Raw genomic sequence first — 27,399 nt, 5'->3', positions numbered from 1 at the left:
TGCTTTGTCAAAGATAAGTTGATCATATAATTATGGGTCCATTTCTGCATTTCTATTCTATTCCATTGATCTATCTGTCTGTTTTTGTGCCAGTAACATACTGTCTTGATAATTACAGCTTTGTAATATAGCTTAAAGTATGAAATTGTGATGCCTCCAGCTTTGATTTTCTTTTTCAAGATTGCTTTGGTTATTCAGGTTCTTTTGTACTTCCATACATATTTTAGGATTGTTTGTGCTAAGTCTGCGAAAAATGCTGGTGATTTTTTGATAGGGATTGCTTTAAATATATAGACTGCATTGGGTAGTATAGACATTTTAACACTATTTGTTCTTTCAATCCATGAGCATGGAATGTTTCTTTTTTTTTCCTTTCTTTGTGTCATCTTCAATTTCACTCATAAGGGTTTTATAGTTTTTAAGAGTACAGATATTTTACCTCTTTGATGGGTTTATCCCTAGGTATCGTGTGGTTATTTGTGCAATTGTGTATGGGATCGATTCCTTGATTTCTCTTTCTGCTGCTTCATTATTGGTGTATAGAAATACAATAGATTTTTGTACATTGATTTTATATCCTGCAGCATTGTTGAATTCATACATGAGCTCTAGCAATTTTTTGGTGGAGCCTCTCAGGTTTTCTACATAGAATATCATGTCATCTGGGAGTAGTGAAAATTTGACTTCTTCCCTGCCAATTTAGATGCATTTTTTTTTCTTTTTGTTGTCTGATTGCTGAGGCTGAGACTTCTGTACTATGTCAAATAACAACAGTGAGAGTGGACATCCTGTCATTTTTCTCACCTTGGAGGAAAAGATCTCAGTTTTTTCCCATAAAGGATGATATTAGCTGTGAGTCTTTTGTTATGGCCTTTATAACGTTGAGGTGTGCTCCCTCTAACCTTCTTTGTTGAGGATTTTTATCAAGAATGGAGACTGTACATTGTCAAATACTTTTTCTGCATCTGTTGGAGGATCATATGATTCTTATCTTTTCCTTTACTAATATCATGTATCACATTCACTGATTTGCAAATATTAAACCAACCCTGCAGCCCAGGAATAAATCCCATGCAATTCTTTTAATGTGTTGTCAGATTCGATTTGCTAGTACATTGTTGTGAATTTTTGCATCCATGTTCATCGGAGATACTGGTCTGTAATTCTTTTTAGTGTGGTATTTGTCTGGTTTTGGAATCAAGGTAATGTTGGTTTCATAGAATGAATTTGGAAGTTTTCTTTCCACTTCTATTTTTGGAACACTTTGAGAAGAATAGGTATTACTTCTTTAAATATCTAGTAGATTTCCTCTGAAAGCCATCTGGCCCTGGACTTCTATTTGTTGGAGATTTTTGATTACTGATTCAATTTCTTTGCTTGTTATTCACCTGTTCAAATTTTCTACTTTTTCCCATTTCAGTTTTGGTAGTTTGGATGTTTCTAGGAATTTATTCATTTCTTCCAGATTGCCCAGTTTGTTGGCATATAAGTTTTCATAATATTATCTTACAATTGTTTGTATTTTTGCAGTGTTTGTTGTAATCTCTCCTCTTCATTGGTGATTTCATTTATTTGGCTCCTTTCTCTTTTATTTTTGATAAATCTGACTAGTGGTTTATCATTTCTATTAATTCTTTCAAAGAACCAGCTAATAGCTTCATTGATCTGTTCTACTGTGGTTTTCTGTTTGTTTCTGTATCATTTATTTCTGCACTAACTTTGGTATTTTCCTTCTTATTATGGTTTTAGGCTTTATCTGTTATTCCTTTTCTAGATCCTTTAGGTGTAAGTTTAGGTTGTGTATTTGAAAATTTTCTTGCTTTTTGAGATAGGCCAGTATTGCTATATACTATCTTCTTATGATAATCTCCTGCATCACAAAGATTTTGGACTGTTCTGTTTTCATTTTAATTTGTTTCCAGTATTTTTTTTCTTTCATTGCCTGGTTAACCCATTCATTCTTTAGTTGTTGAACCTCCATGTGGTCTTTCTAAGTTGTTGTGTTTTTTTTGTTTGTTTGTTTTGTGGTTCACTTCAAGTGTGGTCTGAAAATATGCATAGTATGATCTCAGTCATTCTGTACTTGTTGGGGTCTGATTTGTTACTCAGTATCTGTAATCTGTTCTGGAGAATGTTCCATGTGCACTTGAAAAGACTGTGTACTCTGCTGCTTTTGAATGAAGTGTTCTGAATATATCTGTTAAGTCTGTTAATCTGTTAAGATATCTGTTAATATATCTGTTAAGTCCATCTGGTCAAGTGTGTCATTCAAAGCCCTGGTTTCCTTGTTGATTTTCTGCTTAGATGATCTATTCATTGCTGTCAGTGGGGTGTCAAATTCCCCTACTATTATTTAATTGTTATCAATGAGTTTCTTTGTTTGTTATTAATTGATTTATATGTTTGGGTGCTCCCAAGTTGGGAGCAAAATTTTACAATTGTTAGAAAAGAGTATCTTGCTGGATAGACCCCTTTGTTATGATATAGTGCCCTTCTTCACCTCTTGTTATACTCTTTGGTTTAAAATCTAGTTTGTCTGATGCAAGTATGGCTACTCTGGCTTTTCTTTGACAATCATTAGTATGATAAATCGTTCTCAATCCCCTCATTTTCAATCTGGAGGTGACTAAAATGAGTCTCTTGTAAGCAGCATATAGATGGGTCTTGTTTGTTTTATTTTGTTTTGTTTTTACCCATTCTGATACTCTATGTCTTTTGATTGGAGCTTTTAGTCCATTTACATTCAGAACAATTGTTAAGAGATATGAATTTAGTGCCATCGTGTTACCTGTGAAGTCACTGTTTCTTGAGATTTTCTCTGTTCCTTTCTACTCTTTGTTGCTTTTGGTTTTTCTTTCCCACTCGAAGAATCCCCTTTAATATTTCTTGCAGGTCTGGTTGCTGATTTAGTGGTCATGAACTCCTTCTGTTTTTGTTTGTCTGGGAAACTCCTTTTCTCTCCTTCTATTCTGAATGGCAGCCTTGCTGGATAGAGTATTCTTGGATGTATATTTTCCCTATTCAGTACATTGAATATAGCATGCCACTGTCTTCTCGCCTGTCAAGTTTCTGTGGAGAGATCTCCTGCTAACCTGATTTGTCTTCCTTTGTACGTTAGGGATTTCTTTTTCCTTGCCGCCTTCAGGATTCTTTCCTTATGTCTGTATTTTGCAAATTTTACTACAATAAGTCTTGATGCTGGCCTGCTTTTGTTGATTTTGATGGAAGTTCTCTGTGCCTCCTGCATCTGAATGTCTATTTTATTCCCCAGATTAGTGAAGATTCAGCTATAATTTTCACAAATAAACCTTCTGCTCCCTTTTCCTCCCTTCTTGTTCTGAGATTCCTATGTTACAAATGATATTATGCTTTACAGAGTCACTGAGTTCCCTAATTGAATGTAAACCTCCTTTCCTGTTACTGTATGTGTTATATTCAGGTAAAAGTTGATAATTAAGTTCAAGTTTTTTACTGAGTTGTATATTCCATATCAATGGCATAAAAATTTTTATGAATAAATATGCTAATTTAGTAAAAATTCACTGTGATTGACAATGCTTCGTCATTCCAGAATCTTGTCTTTATTTGTCTCAATGAATCTTGTCTTTATTTGTCTCAATGAATTTACCTTGTCTTTATTTGTCTCAATGAATTTACCAATAAATGGAAAATACACACTCCAATATGCAATACACCAAGTTTTGATTTCTTGCTGAAATCCCTATCCCATTTTCTTAGGCTGTCAAATTGACACTTTTTTTAATAAAGAACTGGAAATAAGAGTTACTGACATTTCTAGAAGATACATTAAAATTTTATCAGTGTGCCATTTACTAAGAAGTTTATAGTACCGGTCTTTAAAAATGTCTGATCTATAATTATGAAAGTAAATTGTATAAGCCAGTCTATGGCTATAGTCTACTTAAGTCACACTCAAATGCTCAGCAAAGCATGGAAACATCTGCTTGCATGTGTTTAATTCACCAGTAATTTCTGTTGTCAAAAAGGAAAAAAGTGAGTGGGGAAAAAAAGGGAAAAAAAGTAGTTGCTCCCTCCCCCAGGAGGTGTCTCCTCTGTGTCCACAAAGGAAGGGGAAACCAGTTGTGAGGTGAAGTGGTGTGTACTCTGTTGGGCCAGCTGTGTTTGCTGCTCTGAGTCTCTCCTTTCTGCTAGTCCTATGGCCCAACCCCTCCTCCACCATGCCCGTGAAGGGTTGCTTCCTGATCTGCCACACCTTACCAGGGGAGATGGTGTTCAAGGTCAGTGAAGGTCATGACTGTGAACTACAACATGCATAAGGAGCTGGACAAGGGCACCAGGAAATTTGTGTTTTTCAACATATCTAAGAACAAGTAGAAAAAACCTTAAGTGCAGATCATGATGTTTAGAAACAGGATGCCATCTCCATTTCTGTGGTTCTATCTTCATTCCAGATAGCAGGTACTCATGGATGTGGAGACCAATTATAATAAAGAGATCATGGAGCACATCCAGCAGAACTTGCTGAGGAACCAGGAGATCCTCAAAAAGAGGAATAAGAGAAAAAGCAGCTTTCTCACCTAGCCCACTTTGGCTCCCAGAAGTACTGTCTGCTGAACTGCATCTGTGAAGTGAAAGGGCAGGTCTCTTGCCTGGGCCTGGTGCCATTACCCAAGGAGATGACAGGGAAATACAAAGCAATGCTGAAGCCAGTACCCAGGACTAAGGCCTCAGGCCACACTCAGGGAAGCCCCAGATTCTATCCCTGAATGGACACTGAAAATGTCTTTGTCATAAGAGGGTCCCCTTCACACACATGTGTGAAAAGATATGGCAGGCCAGTAGAGTACCTGAAGTTGGGCTACTAGAGGAATATCCTATCCATTATGTCAATAAAATGCTTTCTGGTAAAAAAAAAAAAAAAAAAAAAAGAGAGAGAGAGAGAGAGAAAGAAAAGAAAAAAGAAAAAAAGAAAAAGAACATCATATTCGTTTTAGTAATTATTAAAGACCCTATTAAAGACCCTGTTTCTTTCTTATCAAATTTAAATACTTATCAGAAAAATCAAATCCATTGAAATGGATACCAAGGCTGCAAGGTATTTTTTTTAAGCTGTTATTTCATCTACTTACATGGGTGAATCAGAATTTTCTTTTTTAACCAAAACATATACAGAGGTAAATTGGATGCTGAGGCAAGAAAATAGCCTAACTGTTCCCACCAAGTGTATTTATAATTAGTGATATTATATACTAATAGATTTATATTGATATGTTTTTATATTTTATAATTTATTTATATTTGTTCTTAAATATATAGTTATATATACATAGTTATATATAGCTATATTTTATTTATAATAAATTTATTTATAAAATTTACATTTTATTTATATTTGTTTATTTGTATTTATGTATTATATTTCACATGTCCTTCTACTTTTCCCCCTTATTTATTCAAGCCACATAGATTTCAAGCTATTCATAAAATACATGAGCATGTCAAGCTTCAGAATCTCTAAACTTACTGTTCCTTCTTCCTAGAATTATTTTCTCCAGGAATTCTTGTTCCCTCAACTCTATTTCTCAATATCAACTTTCTCAATATGACCATGTTTATGGCTTAGTTTAAAACTGCAGTTAGTTTTTCCCATGTTGAATGTAATTTCTCCAGGGCAGGAATTTTTGTTTTTTTCCTGTTTTTTCCTGTGTTGGTGGTCACTGTCTCCTGTTGGTATCTAAAACACTACCTGGTCCATAGTAAATACAAAAGTATTGAACATGAATGAATAATGCTTGGCAATGACAGACTGAATAAACAATGACTAGACCAGATATGAAAATAGAATTCTGACCTACAGCCTCTGTAGACTCCAACCAGAAAGGTCAGGATTTGGTCAATGACTGTCAGCTTTCCTTAATCCAAATGTGTTCCCCAAATCAATCACATAGGATGCCCTGCTTCTAGTAAGCCTGTATCCATTTTCCCTATAACAATAGCCTCTAATCACGGCATACCTGAAGCATTCTTCTTTTTTCACTATAATTTTTTTCCATTCCCTGTATGCCTTTCAGCTTCTGCTGAACATAAGGTATGGTGATTGTCTCCCTTGGAGACATTTTGTTGGCAAAGACAGTACCCTTTGAAAACTATAGGCTGTCCTATGTTAAGTTGAAAGTAAAGTCAAGGTGCTGAACAGCTGACTAGGTTCATTCAAATGCTAGGTGGCTTTTTCCATTGCACCAAATTTAAAACTCGTAAAGTATTTGCTTTAGTGGAATTAAAAATCATGACATCACATGTATATTTGGTGCTGTTAGAAGTTAGTAACTTATAGTTATAAAGTTGATGTAGGTAAAAGTGGATCTTATCTTACCCACAATACTCTAAAATCCTTGAGGGGCAGGATCTCTATCTTATTATTGCATACCATGCATGTAGTAGGTACACAATAAACATCTACTTAATGAATAACTAAGAAATTAACACATTTTCTCTATATGAAAAGATTTCCTACATGAAGTAGTTGAAAGCATATTTGGTGGACTTTTTTTATATAAAGTTTATAACTGGGCTGATATCCACTTCAAAATATTACCATTATCAAGAAGGCTATCAAACTTATTCTGATATCGAAAATTTGGCCCATTTAGGAAATTCCTGTTGGTAAGTAATTCTGTGCAGAGAAACAGAACTAAAACTATTCACAACAAATGTAGTGTAAGGATTATCCCTGTAGGCAAGAGGGCAGAGGAGTTTTCAGCTGGTCCCCTGAATTGAGCTGGATACCTACCAGACCACTCTGAACACCCACAAAATCAGCCTGAGATGTAAGAAGATATATCTGGATCTCTAGAAACAGAATATCTCTGGTGGTTGGTTTTAAGGTATAAAGCAGGGAGCCATGATTCTGCAGGCAGATATCAGAAGATAAGTGGAAGAAGGAGGGAGCTTCCTGGATCCTGCACCATGGGAGGGCAAAATCCTCCCACGCTGGGGACCAGGAACAAACTCCCAGACTGATAGTGGTGGGGAAGGGACTTTAGGGCAGCCCACCAGACTGAAACCTGAAGCTGCAGTGGTGCACATGAGAACTGGGGCATCTGGCCATTTTAGAAGCACAGAGGTCAGAGTCATGTTTAGACCTGGAAGCGAGAGCTGGGAGTGCTGTTGTGGGGCACACAACCCAGGATGCAGCGGTTTTTAGCAGCACAAACAAAAACAAAGACAGTGTGGCCTGAAGTGCTTACTCAAGAACAGGCTGCAATCTCTGTTCTGAGACAGAGGTTTGGATACAGTCACTTCTGTTCTGACTCTCAGAAGAGACATTGAAAGTTGCCAGGAAAAGATGCCAGAGAACAAAAGTCCTCTAAAACCAGTTTTCACTGAGCCCATCCCCACACACAGGGGACAGGGCAACTCTGCCCAAACAAGGTTGCCTGAGTAACAGAGCAACAGGAACTTCCTCCAAAAGACAGGCTGCAAAAACAAGAGACTGACAACCCTAAGGTCCCTATAAAAGAGGTGCATCTTTCTTGGGTTATGTTCAATCATTTGGACTCTTTACATTCCCTCAACCACCCCTCAATAGAATGAGTAAGAGGAGGAACCCCTAACACAGGAAAAATTCAGAGACTATGACCTCTGCCACAGAACTAATGGATATGGATATAAGCAAGATGTTGGAAATAGACTTCAGGGTAACAGTTATGCAGGCAAAAGTTAGGATGGAGAAAACCATTAATGGCAACATAGATTCTCTAAGGGCAGAAGTGAGAGCTGATCTGGCAGAAATTAAAAATTCTATCAGTGAGATCAGATCCAATCTAGGTATTCTAACAGCTAGGGTAAGTGAGGAAGAAGAATGAATTAGTAATCTAGAAGGCAAACTGATAGAAAAGAAAGAACAAGAGGAGGCCTGGAACAAACAGCTTAGAATCCATAAACACATAATTAGAGAAATAAATGATGCCATGAAATGATCCAATGTCAGAATTACTGGGATCCCTGAGGGGGTGGAAAGAGAGAGAGGAGTAGAAGTTATATTTGAGCAAATCCTAGCTGGGAACTTCCTTAATCTGGGGAATGAAACAAGCATTTGTGTCCTAGAGAGAGAAAGAACTCCTCCCAAGATGAAGGAGAATAAACCAATGCCCCAGCATGTAATAGTAAAACTAATGAATCCTAAAACCAGGAAAAACATCTTAAGGGCAGTTAGAGGGAAATGGTTCCTTACATAAAGAGGGAGGAACATCAGAATAATGTCAGACCTGTCCATAGAGACTGGAAACCCAGAAAGGGCTGGAAAGACATATTCAGAGTACTAAATAAAAAGAACATGTAGCCAAGAATATTTTATCCAGCAAGATTGTCATTTAGAATTGATGGAGAGATAGAGCTTCCAAGATCTATGAAAACTGAAAGAATATGGGACCTCTAAACTGGCCCTGAAAGAAATATTAAGGGGGATTCTATAAAAGGAGAGAGACTCCAAGAGTGATATAGAACAGAAATTTACAATCTATAGAAACAAAGATGTCACAGGCAACATAATGACAATAAAATCATATCCTTCAATAATCACCCTCAACATGAATGGCCTAAATGCTCCCATGAAATGGCACAGGGTTGCAGGTTGGATGGATGGAGAGGAGAAGTAAGTTGGGGGAAATCAGAGGGGGGAGACAAACCATGAGAGACTGGACTCTGAGAAACAAACTGAGGGTTTTAGAAGGGAGGAGGGTGAAGGGTTGGGTAAACCTGGTAGTGGGTATCAGGAAGGACACATACTGCATGGAGCACTGGGTGTGGTGCATAAACAATGAATTTTGGAACACCGAAAAAAAATTGAATCAAATTAAAAAAAAGAAAAAAAGATAGGACCTGCTCATATGCTGTCTACAAGAGACATATTTGGAACCTAATACATCCAGACTGAAATTGAAGGGATGCATAACCATCTTTCATGCCAACAGACTGCAAAAGAAAACTGGGGTAGCAATTCTCAAATCAGACAAATTAAATTTTAAGCTAACAACTGTAGTCAGAGATACAGAAAGACATTGTATCATTCTTAAAGGGTCTATCCAACAAGAGCTAACAATTATAAATATCTATACCCCCAACATGGAAGCAGCCAACTACATGAGCCAAAATTTGCAATTTTTTTAAATTTTTAAACAAAATAAAAAGACATATTGATAACAATACATTAATAGCAAAAGACCTCAACACTCCACTATCAGCAAATGACAGATCATCTAAGAGAAAATCAACAACAACAACAAAAAGCTTTGAATGACACACTGGACAAGATGAACCTCATAGATACAAACAGAGCATTCCACCATAAAACAACAGAATACTCATTCTTCTAGAGCTCACATGGAAGATTCTCCAGAATAGACAACATACTGGGTCACAAATCAGGTCTCAACCAATACCAAAAGATTGAGTGTATTCCCTGCATATTCTCAGTCCACAATGCTTTGAAACTGGAACTCAATCACAAGAAAAAATTTGGAAGAAATTCAAACACTTGGAAGCTAATGACCAGCCTGCTCAAGAATGCTTGGATCAACCAATAAATCAAACAAGTACTTAAACAACTCATGGAAACCAATGAGAATGAAGACACGTAGGTCCAAAATCTATGGATTATGGCAAAGGTGGTCCTAAGGGGGAAATACATAGCCATCCAAGCCTCACTTAAAAAAAAAAAAAAGAAAGAAAGAAAAATTCTGAATACACAAATTATCTTTACACCTTAAAGAACTGGGAATCAACAAATGAAACTTAACACAAATAATTAAGATTAGAGCAGAGATCAATTAATTAGAAATCAGAAATACAGTAGAACACATCAATGAAACTAGAAGCTCATTCTTTGAAAGAATTAATAAGTTATATAAACCAGTGGCCAGACTTATCAAAAAGGAAAGAGAAAGGACCCAAATTAATAAAATTATGAATGATAGGGGCAATCAGGACTAACAACAAGGGAATAGAAACAATAATCAGAAATTATCATCAACAGCTGTATGCCAATAAGTTAAGCAACATAGAAGAAATGGATGCCTTCCTGAAAACCTATAAACTTCTAAAACTGAAACAGGAAGAAACTGGCAACCTAAGTATACCGAAAGCCAGTAATGTGATTGAAGCAGTGATCAAAAACCTCTCCAAAAACAAGAGTCCAGGGCCTGATGGATTCCCTGGGGAATTCTGCCAAACATTCAAATAAGAAATAATACCTATTCTCCTGAAGCTGTTTCAAAAAATAGAAAGAGAAGGAAAACATCCAGACTCTTTCTGTGCAGCCAGCATTACCTTGATCCAAAAACCAGGCAAAGACCCCACCAAAAAGAAGAATTTCAGACAAATATCCCTGTTGAATATGGATGCCAAAATTCATGACAAGATCCTAGCTAATAGGATCCAACAGTACATTGAAAGGATTATCCATCAGGACCAGGTGGGATTTATCCCAAGGTTGCAAGGGTGGTTCAACATTTGCACATTAATGAGCACATTAATAAGAGAAGAGAGAAGAACTACATGGTCCTCTCAATTGATGCAGAAAAAACATCTGACAAAATATAGCATCCTTTCCTGATTAAAACCCATCAGAGTATAGGGATAGAAAGAACATTCCTCAATTTCATAAAATGCATGTATGAAAAACCCACAGTGAATATAATTTTCAATGGGGAGAAACAGAGAGCCTTTCCCTTAAAGATCAGGAACATGACAAGGATGTCCACTCTTGCCACTATTGTTCAACATAATACTAGAAGTCCTAGCAAGAGCAATCAGACAACAAAAAGAAATAAATATATTCAAATTGGCAAAGAAGAAGTCAAACTCTCTCTCTTCACAGATGACATGATACTTTATGTGGAAAACCTAAAGGACTCCACCCCTAAATTGCTAGAATGCATACAACAATTCAATAATGTGGCAGGATGCAAAATCACTGCACAGACATCAGTTGCTTCTCTATACATTAACAATGTAACTGTATAAAGAGAAATTAGAGAGTTGCTTTCATTTACAATAGCACCAAAACCCATAAGATATCTTGGAATAAACCTAACCAAAGAGGTAAATTATCTATACTCTAGGAACTATAGAACACTCATGAAAGAAATCGAAGAAGGCACAAAAAGATGGAAAAATATTACATGCTCATGGGTCAGAAGAATAAACATTGTTAAAATATCTATGCTGCCCAGAGCAATCTATACTTTCAAGGCCATCCTGATCAAAATACCAATGGCATTTTTCAAAGTGCTGGAACAAGCAATCCTAAAATTTGTGTGGAACCAGAAAAGACTCTGAGTCACTAAGGAAATGTTGAAAAAGAAAAACACAGTCGCCAAACTGTGGAAAGAACCAAGATCCCCTTCAACAGATGAATGGATAAAGAAGATAAGGTCCATATATACAATGGAGTATTATTCTTCTATCAGAAAGAGATAATACTTTTGTATCAACATGGACGGGACTGGAAGAGACTATGCTGAGTGAAGTAAGTCAAGCAGAGAGAATCAATTATCATATGGTTTCACTTACTTGTGGAGCATAAGGAAGAACATGGAGGACATTGGGCGATGGAGAAAAGAAGAGAGTTGGGGGAAATCAGGTGGGGAGACAAACCATGAGAGACTGCGGACTTTGAGAAACAAACTGAGGGTTTTGGAGGAGAGGGGGTTGGGGGTTGGGTGAGCCCAGTGGTGGGTATTAAGGAGGGCACCTACTACATGGAGCACTGGGTGTGGTGCATAAACAATGAATTTTGGATCACTGAAAAAAATTTAATTTAATTTAAAAAAGAAAGAAAGAAAAAACTGGGGGCATCATGTTGTCTGATTTCAAGATATATTACAAATCTGTGATCACCAAGACAGCATGGTAATGGCACAAAAACGGACACATAGACTAATGGAACAGAATAGAGAGTCCAGATATGGACCCTCAACTCTATGGTCAAGCAATCCTTGACAAATCAGGGATAAAAGCAGTGGACAAAAGCAGTGGAAAAAAGACAGTGGAAAAGCAGTGGAAAAAAGAGTCTCTTCAATAAATGGTGCTGGGACAATAGGACAGCTATATACAGAATAATGAAACTCGACCATTCTCTTACACCATGCACAAAGATAAACTCAAAATGGATGAAAAACCTCAATCTGATACAGGAATTTATCAAAATCCTAGAGGAGTACATAGCAGAAATAAATCCTAGAGGAGAACATAGAACCTCTTCGACATCAGCCACAATAACTTCTTTCAAGACACATCTCCAAAGGCAAGGGAAACAAAAGAGAAAATGAACTTTTGGGACTTCATCAAGATCAAAAGCTTCTGCAGAGCAAAGTAAACAGTCAAAAACAAAGAGGCAACCCATGGAATGGGAGGAGATATTTGGAAATTACACTACAGACAAAGGGCTGATATCCAAGATCTATAAAGAGCTTCTCAGACTCAACACCCCAAAAAACCCAAATAATCCAGTCAAAGAAGGGGCAGAAAATGTGAACAGACACTTCTCAAAAGAAGATATACAAATGGCTTACAGACACATCAAAAAATGTTCATTACCATTAACCATCAGGGAAATTCAAATCAAAACCACATTGTGATACCACCTTACACCAGCTAGAGTGGCAAAAGTTGACAAGGCAAGAAACAACAAATGTTGGAGGGCATGTGGAGAAAGGGAAACCCTCTTACACTGTTGATGGTAATGCAAGTTAGTGCAGCCACTTTGGAAAACAGTGTGGATGTTCCTCAAAAAACTAAAACTAGAACTACCCTATGACCCAGCAATTGCACTACTGGGTATTTACCCCAAAGATACAGATCTAGTGAAAAAAAGGGCCGTATGCACCCTAATGTTCATAGCAGCAATGTCCATAATAACCAAACTGTAGAAAGAGCTGAGATGCCCTTCAACAAACAAATGGATAAAGAAGATGCAGTCCATATATACAATGGAATATTACTCAGCCATCAGAAAGGATGAATACTCAGCTTTTGCATCAACATAGATGGGACTGTTGGAGATTATGCTGAGTGAAATAAATCAAGCAAAGAAAGTCAATTATCATATGGTTTCACTCATGTGCAGAACATAAGGTATTTGTATGGAGGACTTTAGGAGAAGGAAAGGAAAAATGAAAGGGGGAAATTGGAGGGAGAGAGGAACCATGAGAGACTATGGACTCCAGGAAACAAACTGAAGGTTTTAGAGGGTTGAGGGGTGGGGAGATGGGTTGGCCCTGTGGTAGGTATTAAGTAGGGTATGTACTGCATGGAGCACTGGTTGTTAAATGTAAACAATGAATCTTGGAACACTGCATCAAAAACTAATGATGTACTGTCTGGTGACTAACATAACATAATAAAAAAAAAGAATTATCCATGTAAAATCTATTATTTTGTTAAGTGTTAAATAATTATGCTAAGCCTAAAATGGAGTCATTCATGCATATCCTCCACAGCTCATCTAAAGCTTAACAGAGTTTCCTTTTCTCCTGAATGTTCTATTCTCCCAGAAATGTAACTTAGAATTGACCAATCAGAACCTGTCTCCTCAACTTAAATTACACAAACAGGCTCCATGTTTTCTGTGAGCACCAAAGAAGGGAAACTACCTTGTATTAGTCAATAAGATCAAATTTGCTCAGCAAAACTTCCTTTATTCTCTGTATCTCTGTCTACAAAACACCTTTACTTTATATAGCTCTTTGGAACTCCTTTCTATTTTCCAGATCGAATGCTACCTGATTCACGAATTACCGAGAAAAGCTAATGTGATCTTAATAAAATGTTGTTAAACTTTTCACAGTACTAAAGGTCTTAATTCTTATGTCTTAGGTCAGAATTTATTTTTTTTTTAATCAAAGGCCACGGCAAAACTGAAAGAGCAAGAAATAGATTTTAACATAATATTTAAAATACTAACATAATACTTAAAATAAAATATCAAGATCAAGATATGTAAAGAAACAGAAGTTTGGGTGAGAATAGGTAATGTTTTAGTCATGTTTTCATAAATGGAATCATGAGCAAAATCCACCTTTATTGTTTGAGAGGTAGGTATCTACAGTTCTGATTCTTAGTGACAAGTGAGAATAGACTTATTAGAATGCCCATGTCTGTGATAAACAGAAAATAACTTTTGTGATCTTGTTCACAAAAAAAAGAAAGTTAAAACAAATTTAGAATATCTGATGTGTTTTCTGACAGGGTTTTAAATACATCCACTAGTGAGTGGAAGGTAAACCTATATTGTCTCAGGTCCTTTGTGGAGTCTAAATGACAAACAATGGCTTTTACTTGTATTTTCCTTTGCACATTGCTGGGATCAAATTGCTGAAGAGGTTTTTTGTTGTTGTTGTTGTTGTTGTTGTTGTTGTTTTATTTTGTTTTGTTTTGTTTTGTTTTTACCTAAGAAAAATAAGATTGAATAGTGGAATTTATTTCTAATTATCCTTTAGCATTCCTTTAAAAGTGTTTCTTTTTTTAAAGGCTGGTTTGTTAAGACATACTTTTTTCATTATTCAGTGGCATGGGTTAATAACTACTTAAAAATGAGGTTTTGAGGGGCGCCTGGATGGCTCAGTGGGTTAAAGCCTCTGCCTTCCGTTCAGGTCATGATCCCAGGGTCCTGGGATCGAGCCCCGCATCAGGCTCTCTGCTCAGCAGGGAGCCTGCTTCCTCCTCTCTCTCTCTGCCTGCCTCTCTGCCTACTTGTGATTTCTGTCTGTCAAATAAATAAATAAAATCTTTAAAAAAAATGTTTTGAGAGAAGTAGCATGAGACAGTGGAAACAGCAAGAACCTGAAGTCAAGCTGAAATAAACTGAATTCTGTTTCCTATAAGCCTTGGGCAAGTTATTTAACCAATTTCCTCTCAGTTTCTTCATTTGTTAAATGGAGAGAATGCGTTGCAAATTTATTGTATGCAAAATACCTAGCAAGGCAGTGTATATAATATGTGCTCAATAAATTATAGTTATTATCATTACTGTTATTTTCTGTGCTTTACCTTAATGGTAAAACAGAGACACATGAGATACTTATATGACTTTTTTTTTTAAGATTTTATTTATTTATTTGACAGGAGAAGAGAGACAGCGAGTGTAGGAACAGGAGCAGGAGCAGTGGGAGAGAGAAAGCAGTCTTCCCACTGAGCAGGTGCAGGCCTCGATGCCTGGTGCTGGGATCAGGACCGGAGTGAAAGGCAGACACTTAAGGACTCAGCCACCCAGTCACCCCAACACTTAACATGACTTTAAATCATCCCAACAAATGGCAATTACTCTTCAAATTGCCCTCATTACTTTCCTCAGTCATCCAATCAACAAAATAAAACACAACTATATTTCTCAAATAACTTCTATGAACAAAAATATTATACAAAGAATTCTAAAAATGGGTGCGCTGTAGGTAGATACCATAATAATTTCTTCCTTTCTTCCTTTTAAGTCTAAACTGCCTCTTGTCCTTTGGTACTGAGAGACTAGGATTCCTTTCTGATCCTGCAAACCTATAGACTGTGAGCACAAATAGTTTATTCATTTCAATATTTATTCCTAGCAACATACTAGGAACACTGATTTTGACTTAATTCTTTTTATAAAAGAATACCTGTGTTTATATGGATTTGCATAGACAATGTATTCACCAGTTGTACTAAAATCAGTATCTGTAACTAGGAAGAACAGTCGAATATGGATTCCCAACCAGGCAAAATCATGGATTATTCTTTTAGACGTAAAAATAAATATATTCTCAAATATGTCAAGGTATATACTAATCATTTAAGTTTCTCGTGCCTTTAAAAATTGAACCATACTACATTATAATATGCCATGTGTTCATGATAAAATGTTTCTTAGTGATAATTTCCAGAACTTAATAAATTCTATACCTATACTACAAAAAATATGAAGTAAGAATAAATCATGGTTTAATAAAATATTTCTTTGGATGGTTAGAAGATAAGAAGATCCAAATTCTGAACATGCTATAATTATTTTCTAGTATATCTATGCAAAAATAAAAATTGTTCTTTTCAAAAGGCACATACATACCTCAAGGTATTAATTATCTTAAATTTGCAAGAATTAAGAACACAGCTATATGCCAAGTTGCTATCAGGTGCTTCAAACTATCTGTCATACTGCTAACAAAGGAACTATTTTTATGATATGAATTTTTTTTTGTTTCTGCAAAGTTGTACCATTTAACAAAGGAAAAGAATCTTAAAAAGTTTCCTAAACTTAAACAATTATTATTGAAGAAGTGTGAAGAACAATCTCATCCTCAATATCTGCATACTTAAAATAATTAAATATATCTGGTAAGATTTCTTGTCTTGTTTCATTTTGTTTTCCTAAACAGGTTTTAAAAACTGGGCTGCCTAGGCTTGTTACACCCTGCAGCTCAGAAGCTCTTTGAATTACGGAGTTCATGATCTGTTTATAAAAATAATTTTTAAAAACGCATTCATAGTAACGGCTTGTCAGAAGTAAAGTGTTAGGTGAAAGTTCAAAGGTATTCTATTACTTAATCTGGAGAAGGTTTAAAGGTATTCTATTGCTTGATCTCTGCTCTCTTTAAATTTCATAAATTTATTTAAATTTATTGCTTTAAACATACTATTCTTTAAACTTATTCTTTCTCTTGGTTTTTAGTACTGTCCTATTCTTTTGCATGACTTTTTAAGTTTCTATATTAATTCCAGCTTACATACACAGTTACATTGTTTCAGGTGTACAATATAGTGATTCAGCAATTCCACACATCACCCAGTGTTCATCACAAGTACACTCCTTAATCCCCATCATGTATTTAACATATGCCCCTATACTCTTCCACTCTAGTAACTATCGGTTTTTCTGTAATTAAGAGTCCGTTGCATGATCTGTCTTGCTCTCTCTTTTTTTTTTCGCTGTGCTCCCTCATTTTGTTACTTGAATTCAACATATGAGTGAAATCCTATGTTATTTGTCTTTCTCTCACAGATTTATTTCACTTAGCATTGCAGTCTCTACCTCCATCCGGGTCATTGCAAATAGCAAGATTTTATTCCTTAAAACCAAACAATATTCCACTGTGTATCTATATACACCACATCATCTTTATCCATTCATCAGCTGATGGACACTTGGGCTGTTTCCATAATTTGGCTATTATAAACAATGCTGCTATAAACACAAGGGTGCATGTATCCCTTTGAATCATTGTTTTTGTATCGTTGGGTAAATACCTAGTAATACGATTGCTGGATCATAGGGTAATTCTATCTTTAACTTTGTTGAAGTTTCCCATACAGTTTCCCACAGTCGCTGCACCAGTTTGCATTCCCACCAACAGTGCACAAGTGTTCCTTTTTCTCCGCATCCTCACCACTACCTGTTGTTCTTTGTGTTGTTGTTTCTAGCCCTTCCAACAGGTGTGAGGTGCTTTCCCAGGTGGTTAGTGATGATGAACATCTTCACACGTGACTGTTGGCCATCTGGATGTCCTCTTTAGAGAAAGGTCTGTTCATGTCTTCTGCCCATTTTTTAATTGTATATGTTTTTGAGTGTTGAGTTTTACTAACTCAACTTTAATGACTGCATTTTGGATACTAACCCTTTACCAGATATGCCATTTGCAAGTATCTTCTCCCATTCCATAGGTTGCCTTTTAGACTTGTTGATTGTTTTGTGTTTTTTTTTTTTCATTCTACACAAGGTTTTTATTTTGATGTAGTCTCAGTAGTTTATTTTTGCCTTTGTTTCCCTTGCTTCATGAGACATATCTAGTAAGAAGTTGCTACGGCCTATGTCAAAGAAGTTACTGCCTGTGTCTTCTTCTAGGATTTTGATAGTTTCAGGTCTCACATTTAGGTCTTTAGTCCATTCTGAATTTATCTTTGTGTATGGTATCAGAAGGTGGCCCATTTTCTTTCCTTCACATGTGGCTGTCCAGTTTTCCTGGCACCGTTTGTTGAAGAGGCTGTCTTTCTCCTATTGGATAGTCTTTCCTGCTTTATCAAAAATTAACTGACCATATAGTTGTGGGTTTATTTCTGGGCTTTCTATTCTGTTCCATTGACTTGTGTGTCTATTTTTAAAGAGGATTTTATTTATTTATTTATTTGAGAGAGAGGCAGAGACAGAGAGACAGAGAGAGCATGAGCAAAGCTGAGAGGGAGAAGACGACTCCCCACTGAGTGGGGAGCCCGATGCAGGGCTTGATCCCGGGACACTGGGGTCATGACTTGAGCTGAAGGCAGACACTCAACCAGCTGAGCCACCCAAGTGCCCCTCAATGTGTCTAGTGTTATGGCAGTGCCATACTGTCTGGATTGCTAAAGCTTTGTAATATAACTTGAAGTCCAGAATTGGGTTGCCTCTAGCCTTGCTCTTCTTTTTCAAGATTGCTTTGGCTATTTGGGGTCTTTTATGGTTCCATACAAATATTGGGACTGTTTGTTCTAGTTCTGTGGAAAATGTTGTTGGTGTTTTGATAGGGATTGCATTAAATGTGTAGATAGCGTTGGGTGGTTTAGACATTCTAACAATATTTGTTCTTCTAATACATGAGGATGGCATGAACATCTTTCCATTTCTTTGTGTTGTCTTGAATTTCTTTCGTAAATATTTTACAGTTTTCAGATCACAGTTCTTTCACCTCTTTGGTTAAGTTTATTCTTCAGTATCTTATTGTTTTTGGTACAATTGTAAATGGGATCAATTTCTTAATTTCTCTTCCTACTGTCTTATTATTGGTGTATAGAAATGTCACAGATTTCTGTATGTTGATTTTTGTATTCTGCAACTTTACTGAATTCATTTATCAGTTCTAACAGTTTTTTTGTGTGAACTCTTTTAGGTTTTCTACATATAGTATCATGTCATCTGCAAATAGAGAAAGTTTGACTTCTTCCTTACCAATCTGGATGCTTCCTATTTCTTTTTGTTGCCTGATTGCTATGACTAGGGCCTCCAGTGCTATGTTGAATAGAAGTGGTGAGCGTGGACATCCTTGTCTTGTTTCTGACTCAGGGAGAAAGCTCTCAGTTTTTCCCCATTGAGGCTGATGTTAGCTGTGGGTTTTCGTTTGCTTGTGTGTTTGTTTTTATAGATGGCCTTTATCATGTTGAAATATGTTTCCTCTAAACCTGCTTTGTTGAGGGTTTTTATCATGAATGGATGTTGTACTTTTTCAAATGCTTTTTCTGCGTCTATTAAAATGATCATATGGTTCTTATCCTTTCTCTTATGGATGTGATGTATCTTGTTGATGGATTCGTGAATACTGAACCAGCCTTGCAACCCAGGAATGAATTCCACTTGATTGTGCTGAGTGATTTTTTAAAATGTATTATTGGATTCAGTTTGCTAGTATCTTGTTGATGATTTTTGCATATATGTTCATCAGGGATATTGGCCTGTAGTTCCCTTTTTTAGTGGTGTCTTTATTTGGTTTTGTTATCATGATAATGCTGGCCTCATAGAATGAATTTGGAAGTTCTCCTTCCTTTTCTATTCTTCTTAGAATAGAAATAGGTATTAACTCTTCTTTAAACGTTTGGTAGAATTTCCTTGTGAAGTTATTTTGTCCTGGACTTCTGTTCGTCGGGGAGGTTTTTTGATTACTGGTTCAATTTCTTTGCTGGTTATGGGTCTGGTCAAGTTTTCTCTTTCTTCCTGTTTTGGTTTCAGTGGTTTATATATTTCTAGGAATTAATCCATTTATTTTAGGTTGTCCAATTTGTTGGCATATAGTTTTTCATAATATTCTCTTAAAATTGTTCGTATTTTTCTGGTATTGGTTGTTATTTCTCCTCTCTCATTTGTGGTTTTATTTACTTGGGTTCTTTCTCTTTTCTTTTTGATAAGTCTGGCTAGAGGTTTATCAATTTTATTAATTTTTTCAAAGAAGTTGCTCCTGGCTTCATTGAGCTGTCCTATTGTTTTTTAGTTTCTATATCATTTATTTCTGCTCTAATCTTTATTGCTTCCCTCCTTCTGCTGGCTCTAGCCACCTTTTGTTGTTCTTTTGCTACCTCCTTTAGGTGTAAGGTTAGGTTGTTATTTGAGATTTTTCTTGCTTCTTGAGGTAGACCTGTATTGCTACAAACTCCCCTCTTAGAACCATTTTTGCTGCATCCCAAAAGTTTTGGACCATTGTGTTTTTATTTTATTTTATTCATTTATTTTTGTTTGTTTCCCTGTACCATTGTGTTTTTTATTTTATTTTATTTATTTTTTGTTTGTTTGTTTCCATGTACTTTTTGATTTCTTCTCTTATTTCCTGGTTGACCTATTCATGGTTTAGTAGCATATGATTTCACCTGGTCTTTCCAGATTTTTTCTTGTGGTTGACTTCTGGTTTCATAGCATCGTGGTCAGAAAAGATGCATGGTATGGTTTTGATCCTTTTGAATTTGTCAAAGCTTGTTTTGTGGGCTAATGTGTGATCTATTCTGCAGAATGTTCCCTGTGCACTTGAGAAGAATGTGTATTCTGCTGCTTTAGGATGGAATCCTCCAAATATATCTGTTAAATCCATCTAGCTCAATGTGTTACTCAAAGTCATTGTTTCCTTGTTGATTTTCTGTTCAGATGATCTGTCCATTGGTATAAGTGGGGTGTTAAAGTCCCGTACTATTATGGTATTATTATCAGTCAGCTCCTTTATGTTTGTTACTGACTGTTTTATGTATTTGGGTGCTGCTATGTTGGGTGAATAAATATTTAAAATTGTTGTATCTTCTTGCTTTATTATTAGGTAGCATCCTTTGTCACCTCTTGTTACAGTCTTTGTTTTAAAGTCTATTTTGTCCAATATAGGTATTGCTACTCTGGCTTTCTTTTGACATCCATTTGCATGATAGATGTTTCTCCATCCCCTCACTTTCAATATGCAGGTGTCTTTAGATCTAAAATGGGTCTCCTATAGGCAGCGTATGGATGGATTTTTTTTTTAATCCATTCTGACACCCTATGTCTTTTGATTGAAGCATTTCAACCATTTACATTCAAAGCAATTACTGATAGATATGTATTTATTTACTTGTTTTGTGGTTGCTTCGGAAGGCTTTCTCTGATCTCTTCTTGTCTTTCTTTCAGAGTTTGCTGATTTTTCTTAGTGAGATATTTGGGTATCTTTCTCTTTTTTCTTTGCATATTTATTAGTGGTTTCTGATGTATGGTTACCATTAGGTTTGTATATACCTTTTTCTGCATATAGCAGTGTATAGTTTTTTTTTTTTTTTAAGATTTTTTTATTTATTTATTTGAGAGAGAGAGAGAGATCACAAGTAGGCAGAGAGACAGGCAGAGAGAGAGGAGGTAGCAGGCTCCCCGCTGAGCAGAGAGCCCGATGCGGGGCTCGATCCCAGGACCCTGGGACCATGACCTGAGCCAAAGGCAGAGGCTTTAACCCGCTGAGCCACCCAGGCGCCCCTATAGCAGTGTATAGTTAAGTTGATGGTCGTTTACACTTGAACCCATTCTTTACGCCTCTCCTCCCCACGTTTTAGGTATATGAGGTCATATTTTACACCCTTTTATTTTTCGTGATTTCCTTGACTGATTTTTTACAGAAATATTCATTTTTACCGCTTTTGTGTTTCCTGCCTTTATACTGTCACTTTTGGTCTTTCCTTCCCACTCAAAGGGTCCCCTTTAATGTTACTTGCAAGGCTGGCTTAGTGGTCACACACTCCTTTAGTTTTTGTTTCTGGGGAACCCTTTATCTCTCCTTCTATTCTGAATGATAGACTTGTTGCATAGAGTATACTTGGCTGCAGATTTTTCTCATTCAGCACTTTGAATATATCATGCCCCATCCTTCTGGCTTGCAAAGCTTCTGCTGAAAAATCCCCTGCTAGCTTTATGGGCTTTCCCTTGTAAATGACTGTCTTCTTTTTCTTCCTGCTTTAAAAACTTTTTCTTTATCACTATATTTTGACAGCTTAATTACAAAGTGTCTTGGTGTGGATCTGCTTTTGTTTATTTTGGTGGGGGTTCACTGTGCTTCCTAGACCTGGATATCTGTTTTCTTCCCCAGAGCATGGAAGTTTTCAGCCATTATTATTATTATTATTTTTTTCTGAATAAACTTTCTGCACCCTTTTCTCTCTCTTCTTCCTCTGGAACTCCTGTGATATGAGTGTTACTACATTTGATGGAGTCGCTGAGTTCCCTAAGTCTATTCTCGTTTTGCATAATTCTTTTTTTTTTCTTTCTTTTGTTCAGCTCGGTTACTTTCCATTACTCTGTCTTCCAGGTCATTAATTTGTCCCTCTGCTTCTTCCATCCTTCTGTTCATTCCATCAAGCATGTTTCTCACTTCATTTATGGGGCCCCTTACCTCTGCTATGCTATTCCTTGTCCTTGTGTTAAGGGTCTCACCCATGTCTTCCCCTCTTTTCTCAAGCTCAGTGGGTGTCCATGTGATCACTACTTTAAATTCTCTCCCAGGCACATTATTTATATCTATTTCATTTAGATCTCTGGGTATGGCCTTGTCTTTTTTTTTTTTTTTTTGATTTGGAATAAATTTTTCTATCTTCTTATTTTGTCTAAGTCTCTGTGCCTATTTCTATGTGTTAGGAACACATAGGAACACATGTTTCTATGTGTTAGGAACAGCTATGTCTCCTGTTCTTGACGGCAATGACCTTATGAAGAAGAGGTCCAATAGTGCCCTGCCGTGTGGTGTCCCCTGTTCCCTAGACCTGGTGCTTCTGAGAATGTCTCCAAGGTGTGCTGTGTGTGCTCTGCTGTTTCGTCCTGGCCACTGTATCCTCAGGCCGGTCATTTGCAGAGGCTCTCTTTGCCTGTTATGGGCAGTTCTTGGTCTGTGGCCTGAATGGGGAGCATTTTGACTAGGTGTGCTCTGGTCTATTCATGAAATGAGATCTGCCACTGCCCCACCAGAACCAAGGTTCCACAAAATTCCTGGGTTGGGAGAGGTCATATGAGCAGAGTTTTGGACAGGTCTTTTGGGGATAGAGACGCTCCTTCCTGGGACTGAGACAAGCATCACTGGGAGGGGCAGCTCCACTGGAGCATGGGGGGGGGCACATTGAAAAAGGTAGCAAGTATGGGGACCTGTCTTAGGAGAGAAATGGATGATAGCCACTTTGGTGAAGCCAGTTAGGTAGTGGGTGTCGTTGCTGTGCTGGTTCCTGCAGGTGGCCCTGTGTTTATGCTGAATGGTGGGGGAGGGAAATGGTGCCGGCTGGTTTCTTTGTTCCTGGGGGGTGGGAGTCTCTCTGTGAGTGCACCCTCTGGGATGTGCTCTCAGATGAGCAAGTAATGTCCCCACTGTGTGCCTCAGGCACTCTTCAGATTGCTATTTCCATGCTCTATGTCCATGCACTATTTGCATGCCTTCTCTCCAAGCACTGCCCCAATGCCCTCTGGGCTCTATCTCACCCATGCCCGCTGACCTTTAGAAAGCCAAGATTTAAGCCCCACTGGTTGTAAGAAGTCACAAAATTCAGCTCCCTTCACTTTCCAAGCCAACTGCTGTGGGATTAGTTTTCCCTGTGTGCTTCCCCATGTGCTAGTCTTTCTCTTGCCCTTTTCTGGGACCACAGCTCCCTCTCCACCAAAGCAGCCATGATTCATTTTTCTCCTAAAGTATGTTTCCACACTTCCTACCTTCTTCATTGTGGCCTCTACTTTACCTTTAGTTGTGCAGTTTGTTCTCAGTTTTCAGGTCAAATTCTATGGTATTTAGGATGAGTTGGCTGTCATCTTGTTGTATTCTTGGGATGAGGTGAGTCTAGTATCTTCTTCTTCTGCCACCATCTTCCATCCCAAGATTTGCATTTTCTATAAATACCTGTCATATAACCAATTTCTTTTTTTAAAAGATTTTACTTATTTATAGCCAATTTCTTGAGGTGTTTGTCAACCTCCTAATAATAGGACATGTAATGTTATTTCCAAATTTGCAGTTCCTAGTCTTACAACATATAGTTCAAGGAAACAAGTATCTCTAATATATGATACTTTTATGTTCTGGAAGAACTTCTAGTTTAGTTTTCTTATTGAATCCCAAAGAAGCAGAAATATTTATGTAAATAAATAATCTCTTTACTTCTGGTGGAATATGTACTGGGTACTAGATATCTAGATTACTGCGCATGGGTCCCTCCTCCATGTTTCTATTGAATAAGGTATAGATAGGGAAAATGTATTCCCTGGAACTAGTGCCATTGGTCATAAGTATCTTCCCTGTGCCCCTTGAAGTTTGAAAAAACTGCCATAGGAAGCATTTTGCAGCAGAACCATACAAGGCACCTTGCATCCAACAGTGTCTGCATATTTGACTACAACTTACTTATGGGTAAATTCTAAAAGAGTACAATACCTGGTATAGCAAATAAATGTGCATAGGCATTGAAAGTAGACTTAACAATGAAACAGCAAAATTATATAATTTTCTATTACTCTGGGACTTTTAAGTAATTTATATTTTTGTATAATTAAGAGATAAATGCATTATAGAGATTGTCCTCAGTCTATTTGAATTTGTCCTCTTTACAATCATGAATTTAGTGAAGTATTAAGAATTGAATACAATCACTATTCTTTCATCAAGAGTTCAACATCTTTTAGAAGTTTTTATGAAGAAGCTATTATTGGTTTTGTCCAATGGAAGGCAGGTGAAAATGACTCTAGGAATGGCTTCAAAGAAAGGACTGCCTTGTCTTCTTTAATTCTCTCTCTGTTCTCATCATCACTGTTTGTAAAGAATTCTCAGTGAAATATACCGCTATTGATTTTTCTGATATAGATGAAGGTATGTGAAATCATTAAGTATTTTTTATTTTTATTTTTTATTTTTATTTATTTATTTATTTATTTTGCAATGCTGGTGTCTTTCTTTTTTTATTTTATTATAAAAACCATACATTACATCATTATTTATTTGAGAGAAAGAGAGAGAGAGAGAGAGAGAGAGAGAATGAGCAGGGTGAGGAGCAGAGGAAGAGGCAAGCTCTCTGCTGAGCATGGAGCCCAATGCAGGACTTGATCCCAGGTCTCCAGGATCATGACCTGAGTCAAAGGTAGAGACCTGCATGACAGAGCCACCCAGGTGCCCCAAGTATTTCTTGTTGTGAAATTTTACTTTAATGGTTTCTTCTTTTGAGTATTGGTTTTCTTATGTTATTCTAAAGTATAAGTACTTGTTCAATCCTCCTGATGAACCTACAATGTGTGGATACATGTTTAGATCTTGTCACAGCACTACAGTTCAGTGGGTTCTGAAAAGGACCCACAAAATTTGTCATTAGAAGTATGTTGTATTTAGAGAAAGTTTATTGACCTTTGAAGTTTTATTAAAAATGTGATTTTTCTTTTATTTCTTTCTGTGTGATGCAAAATTTAATTAAAATTATGTTAAGTATTTGGCAACCTTTAATCAATAAGCATCATTTGTGTAAGCTTACTTTTAGGAGATTAACACTATTTTTCAATTCCCATAATATTGGTGTTGTTTGTACATAGATACAATTTGTGTAAGACATATGTACATATAGTTTATGCATTAAATGTCTTATAAACATCTAAATAGAACCTTTTCTTTAGCTCTAGTTTGGAAAAATGAAGCGTAGTTAAAGTCTTTCATTATGGGGCGCCTGGGTGGCTCAGTGGGTTAAAGCCTCTGCCTTCAGCTCAGGTCATGATCCCAGGGTCCTGGGAGTGAACCCCGCATCAGGCTCTCTGCTCAACAGGGAGCCTGCCTCCACCTCTCTCTCTACCTGCCTCTCTGCCTACTTGTGATCTCTGTCTGTCAAATAAATAAATAAAATCTTTAAAAATAAAAAAAGTCTTTCATTATGCTCATGTTTCCCCTTGAATTTAAGTTAAAATGAAATATTTCCTTCTCTCCAAGTCAAACCACATCTTGGGTCAATTACGACTCCCCTCCTCCTGATTTTCTATGGATGGGATATAACTTTTCCTATTTTTAACATGTAAGAAGACACTTTACCTATAATTTCAGTGGTGACAAAAGGACAAAAACTGGATGGAAAATGGACTTATTTACCAAGTAGTGTATTTTACAGCTCTGAATATCCATACATGCACTGTCCTAATGACTTCAATATGTTCTCTGTACCTATTCCACTACCTAAAATAACCTGACTCTTTGATTTATCTCAAGTTCTCAGTTGCCCAGGTGATATACAGTACCCAATAGTTTGTATATGACTGAATTTTCAAAAATGCTGGGTCAGGAATCAGAGAAGAATTTCTATAAAAGTTTCCTCTTGAGGGGCACCTGGGTAGCTCAGTGGGTTAAGCCTTTGCCTTCAGCTCAGGTCATGAGACCAGGGTCCTGGGATCGAGCCCCACATTGGGCTCTCTGCTCAGCGGGGAGCCTGCTTCCCCCTCTCTCTCTGCCTGCCTCTCTGCCTACTTGTGATCTCTCTCTATATCAAATAAATAAATTTTAAAAAATCTTTTAAAAAAAGTTTCCTCTTGAACACAGTGCAATAAGTAAGTAAAAAGTAGAGGTTTCATCAGCCTGATCGACTAGAATTTGGGGTCTGAGTATACCAATTAATAGTTGTGACCTTAGGCAAGAAAGTCATTTAGCCTTTTTGAGCCTCAGTCTCTTCATGAGTAAAATTATGATAGTGATAAGTGCCTCACAAGTGTTGTTGTAAGAATAAAATGAACTAATATGTACATAAAATGTAAAGTAGAGCATCTTGCATATCATAAGCACTTAATCATTGTTTTACACATTGGGTGAACTAATAGTAATTTTTCATGTCATTTGCACTGTCATTCATTTCAGCTCAGCCCATTCCATTGAACATTAAGACCTACAGAGCATCAGACCCTGTGCTAAAAAAAAAAAAAAAAAAAAAAAAAAAAAAAAAAAAAAAAAACTCTGGTAATACAAATAGAAGTAAGACATGATTGTTGTCCTCAAAGATCTCACTGTGTATAATAATATAGACACATTAATAGGCAATGCTAATACAGAAAGATACATGCAATGGCAGAGATACACTCATTGTGTGGCAGTAGAGAAGAAAGGGTAGCTTAAGGGAGACAAAGGAAGAATTCTGAGCGGAAGTAAAACCCCTGAACTGAGTCTTAACTATCTAAGCTCTGGAGTATGATGAGGCTAATGTGACACTGTGGATTAACTGATATTAAGGGCATGCAACCTACTGGATAACCACACTGTTTCTGAAGCCAGAGTATCTGGATTCATCTCCACCACTTACTAGTTGTACGACCTAGGACAGGTTACTGAACCTCTCCATCCCTCACTTCCTCATCAACAAAATGGAGATAACAATAGCACCAAACTCATAGGGTTGTATTGCAAGTGCTTATAAAACAGCTTGATAAATAGTAAGCATCGTATTAGT

This window comes from Martes martes, assembly GCF_963455335.1.
Source record: "Martes martes genome assembly, chromosome: X".
Lineage (NCBI taxonomy): Eukaryota > Metazoa > Chordata > Mammalia > Carnivora > Mustelidae > Martes > Martes martes.
Note: the sequence above shows the minus strand (reverse complement) of the source record.